General features: G+C 40.9%; 1 protein-coding gene across 2 annotated transcripts in view; it reads left to right on the top strand.

The window, feature by feature from the left end:
- FGD4 (FYVE, RhoGEF and PH domain containing 4) overlaps nucleotides 1-15,285 on the top strand; it is a 162,723-nt gene that overhangs the window by 12,534 nt on the left and 134,904 nt on the right. Inside the window, exon 1 of one of the 2 annotated variants that reach the window (XM_008073741.2) lies at nucleotides 8,422-8,717. The exons of the other annotated variant lie outside the window; for it this stretch is intronic. The gene's annotated coding sequence lies outside the window, so the exon portion shown is untranslated. Of the gene's footprint in view, nucleotides 1-8,421; nucleotides 8,718-15,285 lie in introns of those variants that run through there. 2 annotated transcript variants of the gene reach the window in all.

The following is a 15,285-nucleotide window of genomic DNA, read 5'->3' as shown; positions in this document are numbered from 1 at the left end:
TTTATTGTAGAGATGAGGTCTCGCCTGCCCAGGCGGGTCGCGAACCTGCGGGCTCAGGCAATCTACTCACCTCAGCCTCCCAAAGGCCCGGGATTACAGGCTGAGCCACCGAGCCCGGCTGAGAATCGAGTTTTTAAGATCAGACGAGACGTCCTAAATAAAACCCTGGGTATACAAATAAGAGTTCAGGTAATCATTAAGTTTTTGCTGAATTTGCTCTCTCTCCATGAATGAAACTCTGTAGAACTTAAACTAAGCAGTTTTTGTAGATATTTGATCTAAAGGTATAGTTGTTTTCATGCTTTGGTGATTTTTTTTTTTTTTTTTAATTTAAGAAATTGGGTCTCTCACTCTGTTTCCCCGGCTGGAGTGCAGTGTGGCACCATGATAGGTAGCGCATTGCATCCTTGAACTCCTCAGCTCAAGTGACCCTCCCACCTCAGCTTCCCAAGATGGTAGGTCTACAGGTGCATGTCTCCAGCCTGGTTACTTTTTTTTTTTTTGGTAGAGAATAGGGTCTTGTCATGTTGCCTAGGCTGGGTTCTGAATTCCTGGTCTCAAGTGATTCTCCCACCTCAGCCTCCCAAACTGTTAGAATTACAGGCCTGCGCCACTGGATTACAGGCATGAAATACTGCACTTTGCCCCCCCCCCTTTTTGTTTTTTGAGTTGGAGTCTCACTCTGTCGCCCAGACTGGAGTGCAGTGGCCGCTCCCGGCCACTGCAGCCTCGACCTGCTGCGCTCCGGCGATCCTTCTGCCTCAGCCTTCCGAGTAGCCGGAATTACAGGTGCACGCTACCACGCCCGGCTGATTTTTTTATTTATTGTAGAGGTGAGGTCTGGCTGCCCAGGCGGGTCTCGAACCCGCAGGCTCAGGCAATCCACTCATCTCAGCCTCCCAAAGGCGCGGGATTACAGGCTGAGCCACCGAGCCCAGCTGCCCCTTTTAAGATATAAATTTTTTTGAGCCACGAGAATCAGCATCAGGTTTTATGAGCACAAAACTTGAATTGTCAGTTTTCGTTGAGCCCTAAAATATCAAATAGAAGGTTCAAAACGTTCATAATTCAGTTGCTTTTGCAGAATGATATCCATGTGGTGTGTCTTTGCTGTTTACCTGATACTATGCATCTTACATCTTGTTTTATCTCGTTAGCTCTTTCTCCCAATTCCCCCACAACAAGAGGTAAAAGTCTTTGTTTCTCAAACATATCAAGAACTCATCAAGAAAAAAGGGCCAGTGTCTTCTTTCATTGTCTGTGGAGTTTAGAATGGAACTTTGCATCTTGTAGAAGTCCAACAAGTCTTATTTGTAGAACTTTCCTTATTCTTAGCTCTTTTCTGTTACATCTTCTGGCAAATAATTTAGATAAATTTATTAATGTAACTAATACACAAATATAAATATGTAGTTATACACATGTCCTCTTTGTAGTCTTCACTTTCATATTTATTTCAGAAATTTTCTTAAAGAAGAATTAACATATCTAGATTCTAATTATCTTTGAATGAATCACTTCTTGAAAAATATGGATCAGAATGAAAAATGTGGTAGACAACAGACTAGGACCCAGATGCTGGTATAATTTCCTCTCACTCCCATTTTAGAATGAATATTAAGAATTTCGAAGGAGAGGGAATATTACTCTAATGAAGACAGTAACAATCTAATGATGTGAAGAACTGAATCTCATTATTCTCATTTGACTAAGATACATTATCATTCAAATTTTAATGAAAAAATATGCCCAGGGCATTGGTAGATCTGGGTTAGAGTTTTGATAGTTGCACTTTAACGGAAAAGGTCTAGTAATATAAAACCCTCTCTCATAGACTTACCCTTCTTAGTATTTGTTGTTTTCTTTGCAGTGTGGTACCCAGGAAGGTCCTGAAACAGCAAGTACTTCTGAAATGCCAACCACATCAGAGGAATGATGGGCAATTAAAAAAAAATGCTTCCATCAAATCAGGCTAGACTTCATTTTAACCCCTTGCAAAACAGGCAGACAAATTTCATCTATTTCAGTGTGTTTTCTTTTGCTTATGAGGTCCTCCATACCCTGAACATGTATATTTGCTCTAAATTACCTTTATAAAGCTAATTATGAAAATATTTAATAAATTAAAACAAAAAAATTCATAGGCTATTAACCAAGGTGTTAGGTCATTGTGCCAGTGTGTTATCAGGCAGTCGGGGAGGGGACGAGAAGGCTGGATTTAAGTTGTTAGAGGGAAAGCAGAAAGGTGGCAAAGTAATTAAAGGAGTAAAGAGTATGCCACAGGAAGAACAAGGGGTCTGGAGGCTCGCCATTTTGAAGGCCTCGGACCATTTGGCCCTGTGGTAGCAATAGTGGTTAAGTTGAAGAAAAGTGTCAGAGGCAGGAGACCTGCCTTGGACCCATCTCCTGGCCACCTAGCTGGTATTGAGGAGACACTTAGGGCAGATGCTTCTCTCTAGTGAGAGGGTCCTGAGACCTTCTAGAATGCATTTCAATGGTGGGAGGAGGGCTTAACCACCCCATACTGAGAGCTTCCCATGGCGTTTTTTGGTCCTTTCACAAAGTAACATATGGGAACTATTGAAGGAATTATCACCTCTTTATAGATATTGTATTTTGTGGTTTCAGTATCCATGACTGGTTAGCACTGTTGTTTAATCTGGTACTATTAAATTATTTATTTAGTTACTGAGTTGGGGGTCTCACTCAGTCATCCAGGCTGGAGTACAGTGGCACAATCATGGCTCACCACAGCCTAGACCTCTGAGGCTCAGGAAGTCCCTCCCACCTCAGCCGCCCGAGTAGCTAACTATGGCTAATTTTTTGATTTTTTGAATAGAGATAAAGTCTCCCCATGTTGCCTGTGCTTAATCTGGTGCTTTTTAGTCTTACTGATATGTTTGATCCCCAATTAGGATAGGTTATTTGAGTCTGTTTCATAGTCATAGGCTACAACCTGACAATATTCCGGTCACTTCATAATATAAATCATTTGCCAAGAAAGAGTTTCAGCTGGAGCAGAAAGAGAACATGGAAAACAAGGTAAAAACAGGAGAGCTGACTGCGTTGTTATTCAAAGCACACTCTAAACCAGGCATCTTTGTGTGGGTATAATTGTCATTTAATAAGCTGGTTCTTCAGCAACACCCCTTGTGCAAACCTTTCAGTCACACTGTGCCTAAGGGTAGTACTCAGATGTATGCCATTTTAAATGTTGGCATGCCATTTCCTTCTGGAAATAAATGTTTCTTCTTGTCTTTGCTACTCCTGCCTTTTTTTCTTTGCTTCTTAACCCTCCTTCTTCTAATACCTATTATTTAGAGCTGACTCTGAAGATGGTATAACCCAGCTCCCTCATTTTGTGACCAGAGAGCACAGTACCAGAGAGGGTCAATGACTTGCCTGTATCACACAGGTGACTAAGGAGGGGCCAGAGTCCATGTTTCTGAATTTCTAACTAGGGAGTCATCACTGGACTTTGTAAAGGTTAGAGGCTTAAAAACGTCACTCCCAAAATATGTGTCTCAGTACTCTGGGGTGTCTGCCAACTCACAGGGTTGCTGCCTGCAAGGTATTTTAAAAGTCAAGGGAGAAAATAAAATTAAAAAAATAAAGTAAGCCAGGCACAGTGGTTCAAGCCTGTAATCCCAGCACTTTGGGAGGCCAAGGTGAACGGATTGCCTGAGCTCACAGGTTTGAGACCAGCATGGGCAACTTGGCGAGATCTCACCTCTACAATAAATTAAAAACATAGACAGGCATGGTAGCATGCACCTGTAGTTCCGGCTGCTTGGAAGGCTGAGATGGAAGGATCGCCGGTGCCCAGCAGGTTGACACTGGGGTGGCCGTGAGTGTGCCACTGCACTCCAACCTGGATGATGGCGTGAGACTCCAACTCAATAAAATAAAATGTCATGGGAAACACAGCAGCATCTATCAGACATTGTGCAAACTACTACCTCTAGGTAGTTCTCTGTTTTAATATTCGATTGTACTATCAGATGTTACAAAGTTGGAGGTTTGGTGGGTACTGTGATAACAAGCTGGTGACACTCACTGTGAAACCAAAACTGAGATTGGCGATGTGTCGTATGATCCTATGGTATGAGAGGCTGTGTAGGGCCCAGCAGGTACCCATCTTCTATTCGTAAATTAGTGGGATGAATTTAAGGATAGAATAAAAATTGTAATTCTAATAGCAATTATCGTGTATTATATTCTCAAATGGTGCTAAATGGCTAGGTCAAAGGTAGTTATTAGGTTGTTTGTACCTAACTACTTGATAAATGGAACCCTCAGGTATTTCTCTTGGCCTGGGACACTAAGGAAAAGTTACCGAGATGCTCTGTGATTTGAAGCGTTTGTGCATCTCGAACTTCCTGGATAAAGTCTCTCACAAAGGGAAAGAGAAAGGAGAAGCAAGTGCCAATGGAACTGGACATATTCGGTAGTGAAGGGAGGTGTAGTGACATTCCTAAGGTCATTTGATTGCTGCTTAGGTGGCACAATGGCTATGACAGCAGATATGCCAGGCAAAGTTGCTGCCTGTCCAGTATTTGAAGAAGATAAATTATCGGGCTCCTCTGTTGCCAGCCCCTTTTTATCTTGAGAACCTTTATGGGGATTGCCGACTCTTTGTCATATGCCCTACCACTTAGGTTTCGGGCCCTATTATTAGATTCTGGGCAGTGTGGTCTAAAGAGGTACTATTACAAAGACAATGTCAGAACACCTAGAGGTGAACTTGAAGTTGGAGAGGACACTTCTATTCCTAACTTACCTTTCTTAGAGCTGCCGTTGTTGTTTTTTAAATCCCTAAGTAATTCCCATGGAATCAACTTTCTAGAAATTGTGAGCCAAGTTCTTTTTCATTTTTAAAAATTATCTTGCTAGTTAGTAGATACACCCAAGAACACGGTGAATATTGAAAAATATGTGGGGCTGGGCACAAAGGTTCACGCCTATAATCCCAGCACTTTGGGAGGTCGAGGTGAGAGGATTGCCTAAGCCCACAGGTTCGAGACCAGCCTGGGCAATTTGGAGAGACCTCATCTCTACAATAAATCAAAAAAATAACAGGGCATGGTGGTGCATGCTTGTAGTTCCAGTTACTTGGAAGGCTGAGGTGGAAGGATCGCCTGAGCCCAGCAGGTCAAGGCTGCAGTGGCTGTGAGCATGCCCCACTGCACTTCAACCTGGGCAATGGACTGAGACTCCAACTCAAAAAAAAAAACCAAAACCAAACAAACAACAAAAAGAATATGTGTAAGAGGAATAAATATTATTTTTAGAAACATTATAGTTCGACAATAAACATTTTGGAAAACAGGAAAGAAAAATAGCACCAATATTTTTTTCTCACAGTTACTCTTAAAATTTTGAAGCCTAGACTTTTGTTCCTAAGACTCTCTTCTTTTTCATTATTGCAAATGTATTACATTTGTTGATAGTGAGTATTCATGTTATATTGTATTTCCCCCCACTTCTAGGCGATGGTGTAGCATAGGGACTTAACGCCCAATCTCTTGTCTCTAACAAATGAGGTTCTAGTTTCAGCAGTGGGACCAGGGCAAAGAGCTTAAATTCTGAGTGTCAGTTGCCACACCTTAAACATTAGGATAATAACACCTACTTTATAGTCCCCGTGAGGTGTAAATAAGATATCTGTAAAGTGCTTATTACAGTGTCTAGCACGTACTAGGGACTCAGTAAGCAGTACATTGTTAGTAATACAAATGAAACTTTTCCCTTTTGTCATCTTTGTGACCAAATTTTGAGACGTGCATGATAGTCTATCAAGTTGTCTACATTATTGATTGTATAACCATTCTTCTAATTTTAGATTCTTAGGTACTTCTAAATTTGCATTAGAATACAAAATTGCACATTCTTTTATTCAGTCTGCAGATTTTTAAAGTTCTCGCAATGTACAAGGGCCTTGGTCTGGCATTGAGAACACAGAATTCAGAGTGGCCTTGAGGCCTGAAGGGGAGACGTGTACAGGGAACTCTGGCCTGTGGTAAACACCATCACTGTCCCAGTTATTGAGAAAGGGCAGAGAAGACAAAGTGTCAGACTCTGTCCAGAGATCTCCAGGAACTCAGGACAGGGTTGTGGGAAATGAGTTAAGCGAGTCAATGTGGGTGGGGGTCAGTTATTAAGAACTTTTTAAACCATCATATGGATTGAGACTTTTTTTCTCAGTGCAATGGGAAAGCCAGATTAAGAAGATAATTGACCTTACCTGCTGTTTTTATAACCTCTAGGGTACAAGGTAGAGGCAGGGAGTTAGGGAATCCTGGTGAGAGATGGTGTGCCCTGGACCAGGTGGGAGTGGCAGAGGTGTAAGAAGTGGCTGGATTTGAAGAAACATCCACAACAGGCGCAGAGAGGTGTCAAGGATGGACTCTGGCATTTAGTCTGAGTAACTGGAAGGAGGGAGTTGCCGTTTCTAAAGACAAGGAAGGGTGCAGGAGGGAGGACCAAGTTTGAAGAGAACTTGCGGGATGGTATTGGTGATGTTATATTTGAGACGCTTATTAAAAATCCAGGCAGATGATGTTTGATATATGGTCAGACATAGGAGCCTGGAATTCATAGAGAGAGAGTTTTACCTACATTTATCCTTTTTTTTTTTTTTGAGTTGGAGTCTCACTCCGTTATCCAGGATGGAGTGCAATGGCACACTCACAGCCACACCAGTGTTGACCCGCTGGGTTCCAGCAATCCTTCCGCCTCAGCCTTTCAAGTAGCTGGAATTGTAGGTGCGCATTACCATGCCCAGCTAGTTTTTGATTTATTGTAGAGACAAAGTCTTGCCAAGTTGCCCAGGCTGGTCTCAAACCCACGGGCTCAGGCAATCCACTCGCCTCGGCCTCCCAACGAGCTGTGATTACAGGCTGTGCCACAGAGCCTGGCCAGGAGAGAGTTTTGTCCTGGAGTCATACATTTGAGGGGTATATGTGTGTTATTTGTAATGTGTTTTAAAACTTGGTATGTTAATTATATCACCTATTATTACTCTTATTCCTCTCATAGAATTTTCTTTGATGTTTTCATCTATTTTTTCAAATGAACATCTGAGACACATAGTTAAATGTACTTTTTAAGTTGTTTTGGAAATTTTACTAGAAGGCTATCAGCTAAATTGGGAAGGCTTGTATCTTTTCGTCTTTTAACACATTGCCTCTCCAATTAATTTTTCTTTATTTCTTCCAATAGGAGTTCATTCTTTTTCCCCAAACAGTTCACACAAGTCTTGATGATGTTATTCACAGGGATTCTATACTTTTTTGTTACCATTGTTAGTAAAGTGAATCTTACCAATATTCTAGCAGTTTTTGCTCTTATGATTATATTGATATATTTAATATTTGGTTACTTCACTACACTTCTGGTACTATAAAGACCATCCTACTAGACTCTTTTGATCTTTTTTGTGTGTATCGATAGAATTCTGTCATCTGCAAGTAATCATTTTTATCTTTTTCCTTTCAATATGTATGTCTCATTTCTGGTTCATGCCAAGAAAAAAACTGAAATTTAAGATAAGTGGTGACTATACAGTAAGAAGGTAATGATTACCTAAAAGTCTAGTCACAGTATACAGGTTTTGTTTTTTTTTCTTTTTAAGCTAATCCTGATGATTTCCTTGCTCCTGTAAAAATTTATTTCTGGTGGACATCTTGAATGACTATATTTATATGTTTTAGATTTGTGGATTACCTCTAATAGCTGGTTTTTATGTGGTATATTTGGTTTTCAACCATTTTGATTTTCCAAAGACTTACTCTCTGATACCTTTGTGAGCACAAGAAGGTCTTCCTGCTAAATCAGCATTTAACTTTAATAGACGCTGAAGGAAATTAAACTCAGTGGATAGTATAAAACTGAGAGATTTCAAGCCTATAATTGGGTGAGACTCGATGAAAATGTTATATTCAAGGCCCACTCTCCCCTCAAAATTCAGAAAGCACAGTAAAAAAGTGATACTTCCAGACACTATTAATTCATTAGTAACTTATGTGGAAAACTTGATTTTATTTTCAAACTAGGTATTTTTTACAAATTTGAATATATTTATTTTTTAAAATCCTTATAAATATAAATTCTGATATGAATTGCAAATCTGATAACGACTTGCTGATGAAGCTTAGATTTCTAGAATTCTTTAGCTTTAGTTTTCAAGTTAACTTCTGAGTTTTATCTTCTGTTTGTCAAGTTAAGTATCTTGTGACCTTTCTCCTGGAATGAGCAGAGTACGCTCTCTGAAATGTTAGGAGTTTGTACCACCAAGGGTAAATTTGCTGGAAAGCTTTTAGTTGGCCTGCATTGCCTTGTTTAAATAGCCAAACACCTGCTAGGCAAGCCCTGTGCATGTGAGTGGCTATATATGTTCCTTCCTTTAGGACTTGACAGGCTGGAGCACAAAGACAACGATTGTTACCCAATAAGCAGTAGTCACACACTTCTACCAATCGCCTTAGGAGGGCTGGTTACCATGGAATCCACCATCTGTTCACTCCCTGCCGGAATGTGATTATCCTTGCTGGGCTGGGAACTGGGGAAAGCAGGGAAGCTCGTGCCGGTCGAGGTTATCTGCAATGGACTGGGTTAATGTGAGGATATATTTGGCTCGCTGGAAGAACAAATAAAGGGAGTTTTACTTCCACCTTTTGTGACTTCTAGCCAAGAGGAATACATTCAGCTTTTATAAGGTAAGTCACTCTGGTCATATGTATCTAGTTTGTAGTACGTTTGTGTAGGACATTATCTCCATGTGGTCCAAGGAAAGGGAGCTCTAAGGTCTTCTAGAAGAAACCTCCAGCATGATGTCTTATATTGATTTGATGCAGCTCAATAAATAATGCCGGTACAATAATTACACATTGATGTGGGAAAATAAAAAAATTATTTAATTCAAAAATATTTTTCAGCCTGTGAAATTGTTTTATGACCCTTGAAAGTGGCTAGAAGACAGTCTTTTTTTAATGATTTCTCAGAATGAATTTCACCGGTATTCTTCTGAAATACGCCCATAGTCACAACGTGTTCAGTGTCTGTTCTTATCCTTTGAGAACTGTCTCGGGTCAGGGGCATTTGTAGGTTATGCTTTAATTAATGATAGTTCTGGCCCACATGACTACACACATTACTAGCTCATGTTTTGAAATGCGATGTTTATGCAGTTTTATTTTGCAACGCTCTGGCACAAGTTTCAAGGGCCTGAGCATGTGGAAACAATGTGGCAGCGCTTTCACGGGAGGCATGCAGGCACAGTAAAGGAAGAGGCAAGACTCGGAAGATCAGCTTCTATTTCAAGGGCTTCCTTTGTTTTTCTGTTCCACCAGCCCCTTCAAATGTGTGTTGCATATTGTGAGCAGTCGAAGGAGGTTTGGGTCCTAACAAACGGATGACTGACATTTTTCTGTGTAGCTAAGAGATTGGTAGCTCAAACAAGGGACTTCTATGTCCTTTGTAAAGCAGCATTGTATCCCCTTCCCCAAAACGGCAACCTAAAATATAAAAGGGAAAAACAAAAAGAGAGCTGTCTATACTCTGGATACTTCTTTTGTGTAAGTTTTTTCTATCATTGCAACCGTGGAGCCAGTGCTCTGTGAGTCTAACTGGGTCTGCCATTTTTATTTGATATAGGAAGGGTTACAAGGAAAGGCTTGGCTCATGCAGTTTTAGTCCTTCTAATTGTTCTTTGCTGCTGTCATCTTGGACATTCATGTCATTGGCTGCCCAGAGAGCTAGAAAAGGTTGTTGTTAATAGGCTCTGCTTGTTTCATTTTCTTTTTTTTTAATGATAGCATAAAATTAGATAACCTCGTATTGGTCAAGGACTTATGTTCTTACTTCAAGAACAGGTTTTTAGGCCTGATAGTTGTGAGCTCTTGGTATTAATTGGAGCTGACTTTAAAATTCTTGCTTTCTTTTTTGTACTTATAGGTCTTTTATACATTAAATTTTTTTTTAATGTGCAAAATTAGATTAGCAACACACTAGCCTAAGAAGCATTTTTTTTCTATAATAGTAGACATATGTCTGCCTGTAAATTTCCTTGGTATCATCTGTAAAAAATTTCAAGCTGATCTAGTATTACTGGGATAATGTTATCACTCATAGAAATCAGTCGTTCATATATAATATAAGGTTTAGAAAGAAATGGGATAATTTAAGAGCACAAGGTGCATTTAAAATGTTCATGCTACTTCAACTACTGTGTTATCTTAGAAGCCTGAAACTGCCTATGAGTGAATAGGTATGAAGTATGTGGCATCCAGGTACCTAGGACGTGGTTACCTTAGGCAATTGAAGTGGGCTGGATAAATCTGTACACTTCAAGTTCTCTAGGTTTTGTAAATTTGTTTACTATTTTTGTTAGTGAATTAAAGAAGTTATTTTTTTAAAGTGGATGTTTGGGTTAGAATATATCCCAGTATTTTGTGAGTACTGGCAGGCACTTAGTCACTTATTTTCTCTTGGAAGCATATTTGTTAATATACTCTTTGACTGAATTTTCAGAGTAATAAGTAGCAAAACCACAAGTTTTTCAAAATGTGTTCAAGATGCTTTATTCCATCAACCACTTATAAGAAACTTAGTGATTCTTGGGGGTAACCCTTCACAGAAATTGGTGACAGGTAGTGGGCAGCAGGGACAGTCACTGGAGCATCTGTGATCCCACTCAGTGTACATAGTACACTGCTAATGCTGTTATGTTCACATATACCTGTGGGACAGGAGTGCATGGTCTGCACTTGAGAGGACTGTGGGGTTTGGCCTGGTGAGATGTCCACTTCTACTCAAAACATTGTCAGTGGTGAGACCCAGCCCCACGTGCACAACTTCTTAGGGCAAGGAATTTCGAGGGTAGTGAATTCTCAAGTCTGCTATGAAGCATTGCTTTCTGATTCTCACCGTCCTTGTATGTGGAGGTGAAGAGAGATGCTAGATTTCTGTCACTTCTGAGGCTTCTTCAACTTTTCCAGCACTTCGATGGCTTGATGCTTTTCAGTCCTTTAGTACAATTTAAGATTTTACTAAATAACAAGTTGTTATGTATGTTTGTAAATATGTAAAAATAACCTTATTCAGAGTCATTTCAAAGGATTATATAGATGACAAATATGAAACTCAGAATAAAGTGCTCAGAGTTATTCTACTCCCTGAGTTGACGCAGATCAACCCACCATGAGCCCAGCACAAACAGGCAAGTCTTTCTGCTCCTTCGTTTGACACATGATGCTGGAACATTGCCTGACCTCACTTATATTCAGACGCGTAGGTTACAGAACTAATTGATAGCGGTTACAGTCTTAGTTTTTTTCCTATGTTTTATTGACGCATTCTAACGCCTAAATAGAGTCCTTCGGTGTCTTTGCTTTTGAGATACAGATTTATAATCCATTTTTTGAAGTTAACAGTTTTTGGCCACTGTGGCCCATTGGGTCCTTGAGCTGTCTGCGGTGATGGACTACTAGAGATGTGAAGTGGAGGAGACCCTGCGGGTGCTGTCATTGCTAATGCTGCTGTACTCACATCTCTTTGGGGTCGGATGTTGGCATTTTTCTTGATTTTTAAAAATAGATGTACTGAAAATTACCCCATTTTTGCCTTCTCCCATGATTCCATATTGCCATGAATGCAAGAAATGTTTGGAATGAGTTAATTGTATGCATCAGCAGAATGTTGCCTTGCTGTGTTAGACACAGAACTACTGGACTGGAAGCCTAGAAGTCCTGGGTGTGAACCGTGGAAACTCCACAAAAGTGATGGCGCAAAAGCTGGCTGTGTTTGGCGGCATTTTTCTTGGTATGTGTGCCAGCGGTTTTGAGCATCGGCAACTGTTTCTTTTGAGTTGCTGTCCTCTTCTGCTTTCTGAACTGCTCCTGTGCTTTTGTAAAATAAAAAGCCAAACTTTCCATCTGTTGGCAGCAAATGGGTCTGTGTGGGCTGTAGGAGTGCCTTGCAACAGCTTGTGAGTGGCACAAGCTTTTCTCCTTGGGTTGCCTTGCCTTCGCTTTTACCCAATAACAGCTTGATAGAGTCACACCAGGGTGTCTAGCACACCTTATTCTTAGAAAAGTTCCGTGTTTTACAAATAACGGCCACTCTGTGGGGCTAATTGTTCTTTTGTAACAAATGTGTTGAATTACTGACTTCCCCTGTACATAGTATTTCCTTCCTTCCTTTCCTTCTTCCTAGTCTACCTAAATCCTGTGTTCTTTTCTTTTTTTTTTAAATTTTTATCAATTTCCTGGTCCTGAACTCAGATGAGTGACATTATGAGACATAGGATGTTCCCATAAGGAAGACAGACTGGATATGCTAGATTTTTAAAAAGATCTTTATTATACAATTGCTGGATGTTTATTTTCATATAATTTAAAGGTCCCAGTCTAACAGAATGCATAGACTACAAAACTAATTCTCTTATTTAAGAGAAGAAACTGATGATTTTAAAGATTAAGCAGCTTTTTCAAGGTCACAGGTTTCTGTGAGTTGCAGGAACAGCTAATGTTGAGTATTGCATGTTGAATATAAAGACATGGGGCAAACTCAGCTGCCTTTCCACATTGCGGTCCCTCCCAGGAGCAGACCATTGGGGGTGTCACCCTCAAATTTCACAGATGCAGTTTTCAGTATGCCTCGAAGGAGCACAACTTTGAAAGATGATTTCCCCAATGATCAAAGTCATAAGAAACAGATTCTTGCTATAATTCCCCAACCTTTTTTTTTTTTTTTTTCCTGAGTTGGAGTTTCCGTCGCCCAGACTGGAGTGCAGTGGCCGCTCCCGGCCACCGCAACCTCGACCGGCTAGTCTCGGGCGATCCTTCTGTCTCAGCCTTCCAGGTAGCTGCAACTACAGGAGCGTGCTACCACACCCGGCTAGTTTTTTTTTTTATTTATTGTAGAGACGAGGTCTCGCCAAGTTGCCCAGGCGGGTCTCGAACCCACGGGCTCAGGCAATCCACTCGCCTCGGCCTCCCAAAGTGTTGGGATTACAGGCTGAGCCACTGAGCCTGGCCTTTGCCCAACCTTTTAGAAAAACATAACCGCCAAGCCAACTAGATATTTTGTTTCGTAGCTTGCATGCTCTCTCCCTGATAACCATGTTTATTGAAAATTAAATGGATCAAAACATTGCTTAGTGGTGGGTAAAGCCTAGAGCTAGGCAGAGGGATGACTGTGGTCCACTGTAGGGGATACCTGTCACTCGAACAGCATACAGCATTCCTGTTCTGGGTTATTCCTGTTGTCCTCTTCTGTGGACATGGCTGCAGGTATACAACCTGAACTTGGTATCTTAGTCTCTCTTTCCTCTGCTCCCTTGCACCAATCCACAGGCACCTTCTTGTCCAGGACCACCCTGCCCCCTTTTGAGCCATTTTCTCTTTGGTCATGTTGCTATATTCAGTGTTACCCTTTCATTCATTCATCAAATATGTATTGAACATTTACTCTATGCTGTTACTGTCGCAGGTGTGGAGGAGATGGCACTGAACATAGTGGGCAAGGTCATAGTGAAACTTTCCTAGCAGAGGGGCAGGCATATAATACATAAGTAAAAAGATAAGTGAACAGTTGAATGTCAAATAGTGGCAAGTATGTAAAGACAAAACAGGATATGTTAAGGAGGGCGTTCAGGGCAGCAAACTTGAGACTGGGTAACGAGGAAGTGTTTACCTGAGTCTCATATATGCTGAGACACAAAAAATAAACAACCAGCCGTGTGCGATCCAGTGCAGTGGAGTATGTTGTTATGCCGCTCTATGGAGGGAGAAACTAAGGAAAGCCAGTCATCAGGATCACATAAAATCATGTTAAATTAGTGCTGTAAAGCCATGCTGTATCTTTCCTTTTCTTTCAGGATTTAGTCCTGATTATGTGCTCTTTTTTTCAAAATCAGAGTTTAATTGGCGAGCATGGGAAGGCATTTCAGGACAGTGCGTAAGAGCTGCAGCTTTAAAGTTGAGCAGAACTGGTTTAGTCCAGTCTCACATATTAGCCACCTGAATGTCTCTAGGCCAGTCACTTCATTTCTCTAAACCTCAGCTTCCGATTTGTTAGAACTTGTGAGGTTATCCTGGTTATTAAAGGAGGTTATGCTCAAAAGTTCAGTTATCGCCAAAGACAAGGGTGATGGTTATGATGTTCTCTGAGAGGCATCAGTAATGATCCCTGAAGATTAAAGTATTTGCTTTTCTTGGCAGTGAAGGCCTAGTAGGACTGTTAGCCTTCACATTTATTTATTCAGCAAACCCTTTATAGATGTCCACTCTGCCCTTGCTAGATTCTAAGTGAAGAGCAGGACCAGGATGTGATCACATGTTGAGCTAACAGCCTGTTAATCACTTGCATTCAGTGTAATTGATGGCATGGGCGAGGAAGGGTGCAGGGTACAGAGGAGGGGAGCACCAGCTGTACAGGTGAGGTGCAGCTAGAAATTCTGGTCTGAGGAGGCAAAAGCAAGGAGGCATGATGGGCCAGGAAGTGCTAATCACTGGGTGCAAACTTTGGGATAAGCAGGGTGGGAATAGAGATGCTGTCTTGCACAGAAGTTTTTTCTGTATCCCATAAAGAATGAGGAATCTTTGAATGGTTTTACACACTTGGGGAGTAGGTCTTCAGTGTTATAGTCTGAGAAGGTAGGTGGCAGTTTAAATGATGATAACGTTAGTGGGAACATTATCCAGGCCAGCAGAATTCTTCATCATCTTCATCTACAGCAGGCAGAGTTTTTCTTCTATTATCACTACACCACAATGCAATTGTCATACCTTATTCTTGCAATATGGATACTAAAGTCAGCACACAAAACACAACTTGCATAAGGTCAAAAAGTTCTTGAAAAATCCCTTAGGAAGCCATAGCTTCAGGAGTTCGATACTCTCATATTAAGCCTAACAACAGTGACATATCTAACATTGTGGTTGGGAGAGGGTGCTGCTGTTTTGTTTGGGCATGAGATACAATAATGACTCTGCTTGCATTCAGGAGTCATGCTGTATAGACCTGGAATTTAGCTCAGTGTGGTGAGAGCTCATACTTGGAAAGTCACCAAGTGACTGAGTGAACCAAGAGGAATTACAGGAGCCACAGATTCATCATTTCTGTCTGTCTTACTCTCCCTGCAGGGCACATGAGTGTTGGGTCAAATGGCCTGAACAACTTAAACTATTGCATCTGTGTTTGTTGGGAGTGCACTCCCTCATACTCAGCTGTTTCTTTTTTTTTTTTTTTTTGAGTTGGAGTCTCACTCTGTCGCCCAGACTG

The sequence above is a fragment of the Carlito syrichta genome, unplaced genomic scaffold (assembly GCF_000164805.1).
Source record: "Carlito syrichta isolate Samal-C Ts95f unplaced genomic scaffold, Tarsius_syrichta-2.0.1 Scaffold316039, whole genome shotgun sequence".
Taxonomy (NCBI): Eukaryota; Metazoa; Chordata; class Mammalia; order Primates; family Tarsiidae; genus Carlito; species Carlito syrichta.
This window is presented reverse-complemented; position numbering and strand designations above follow the sequence as displayed.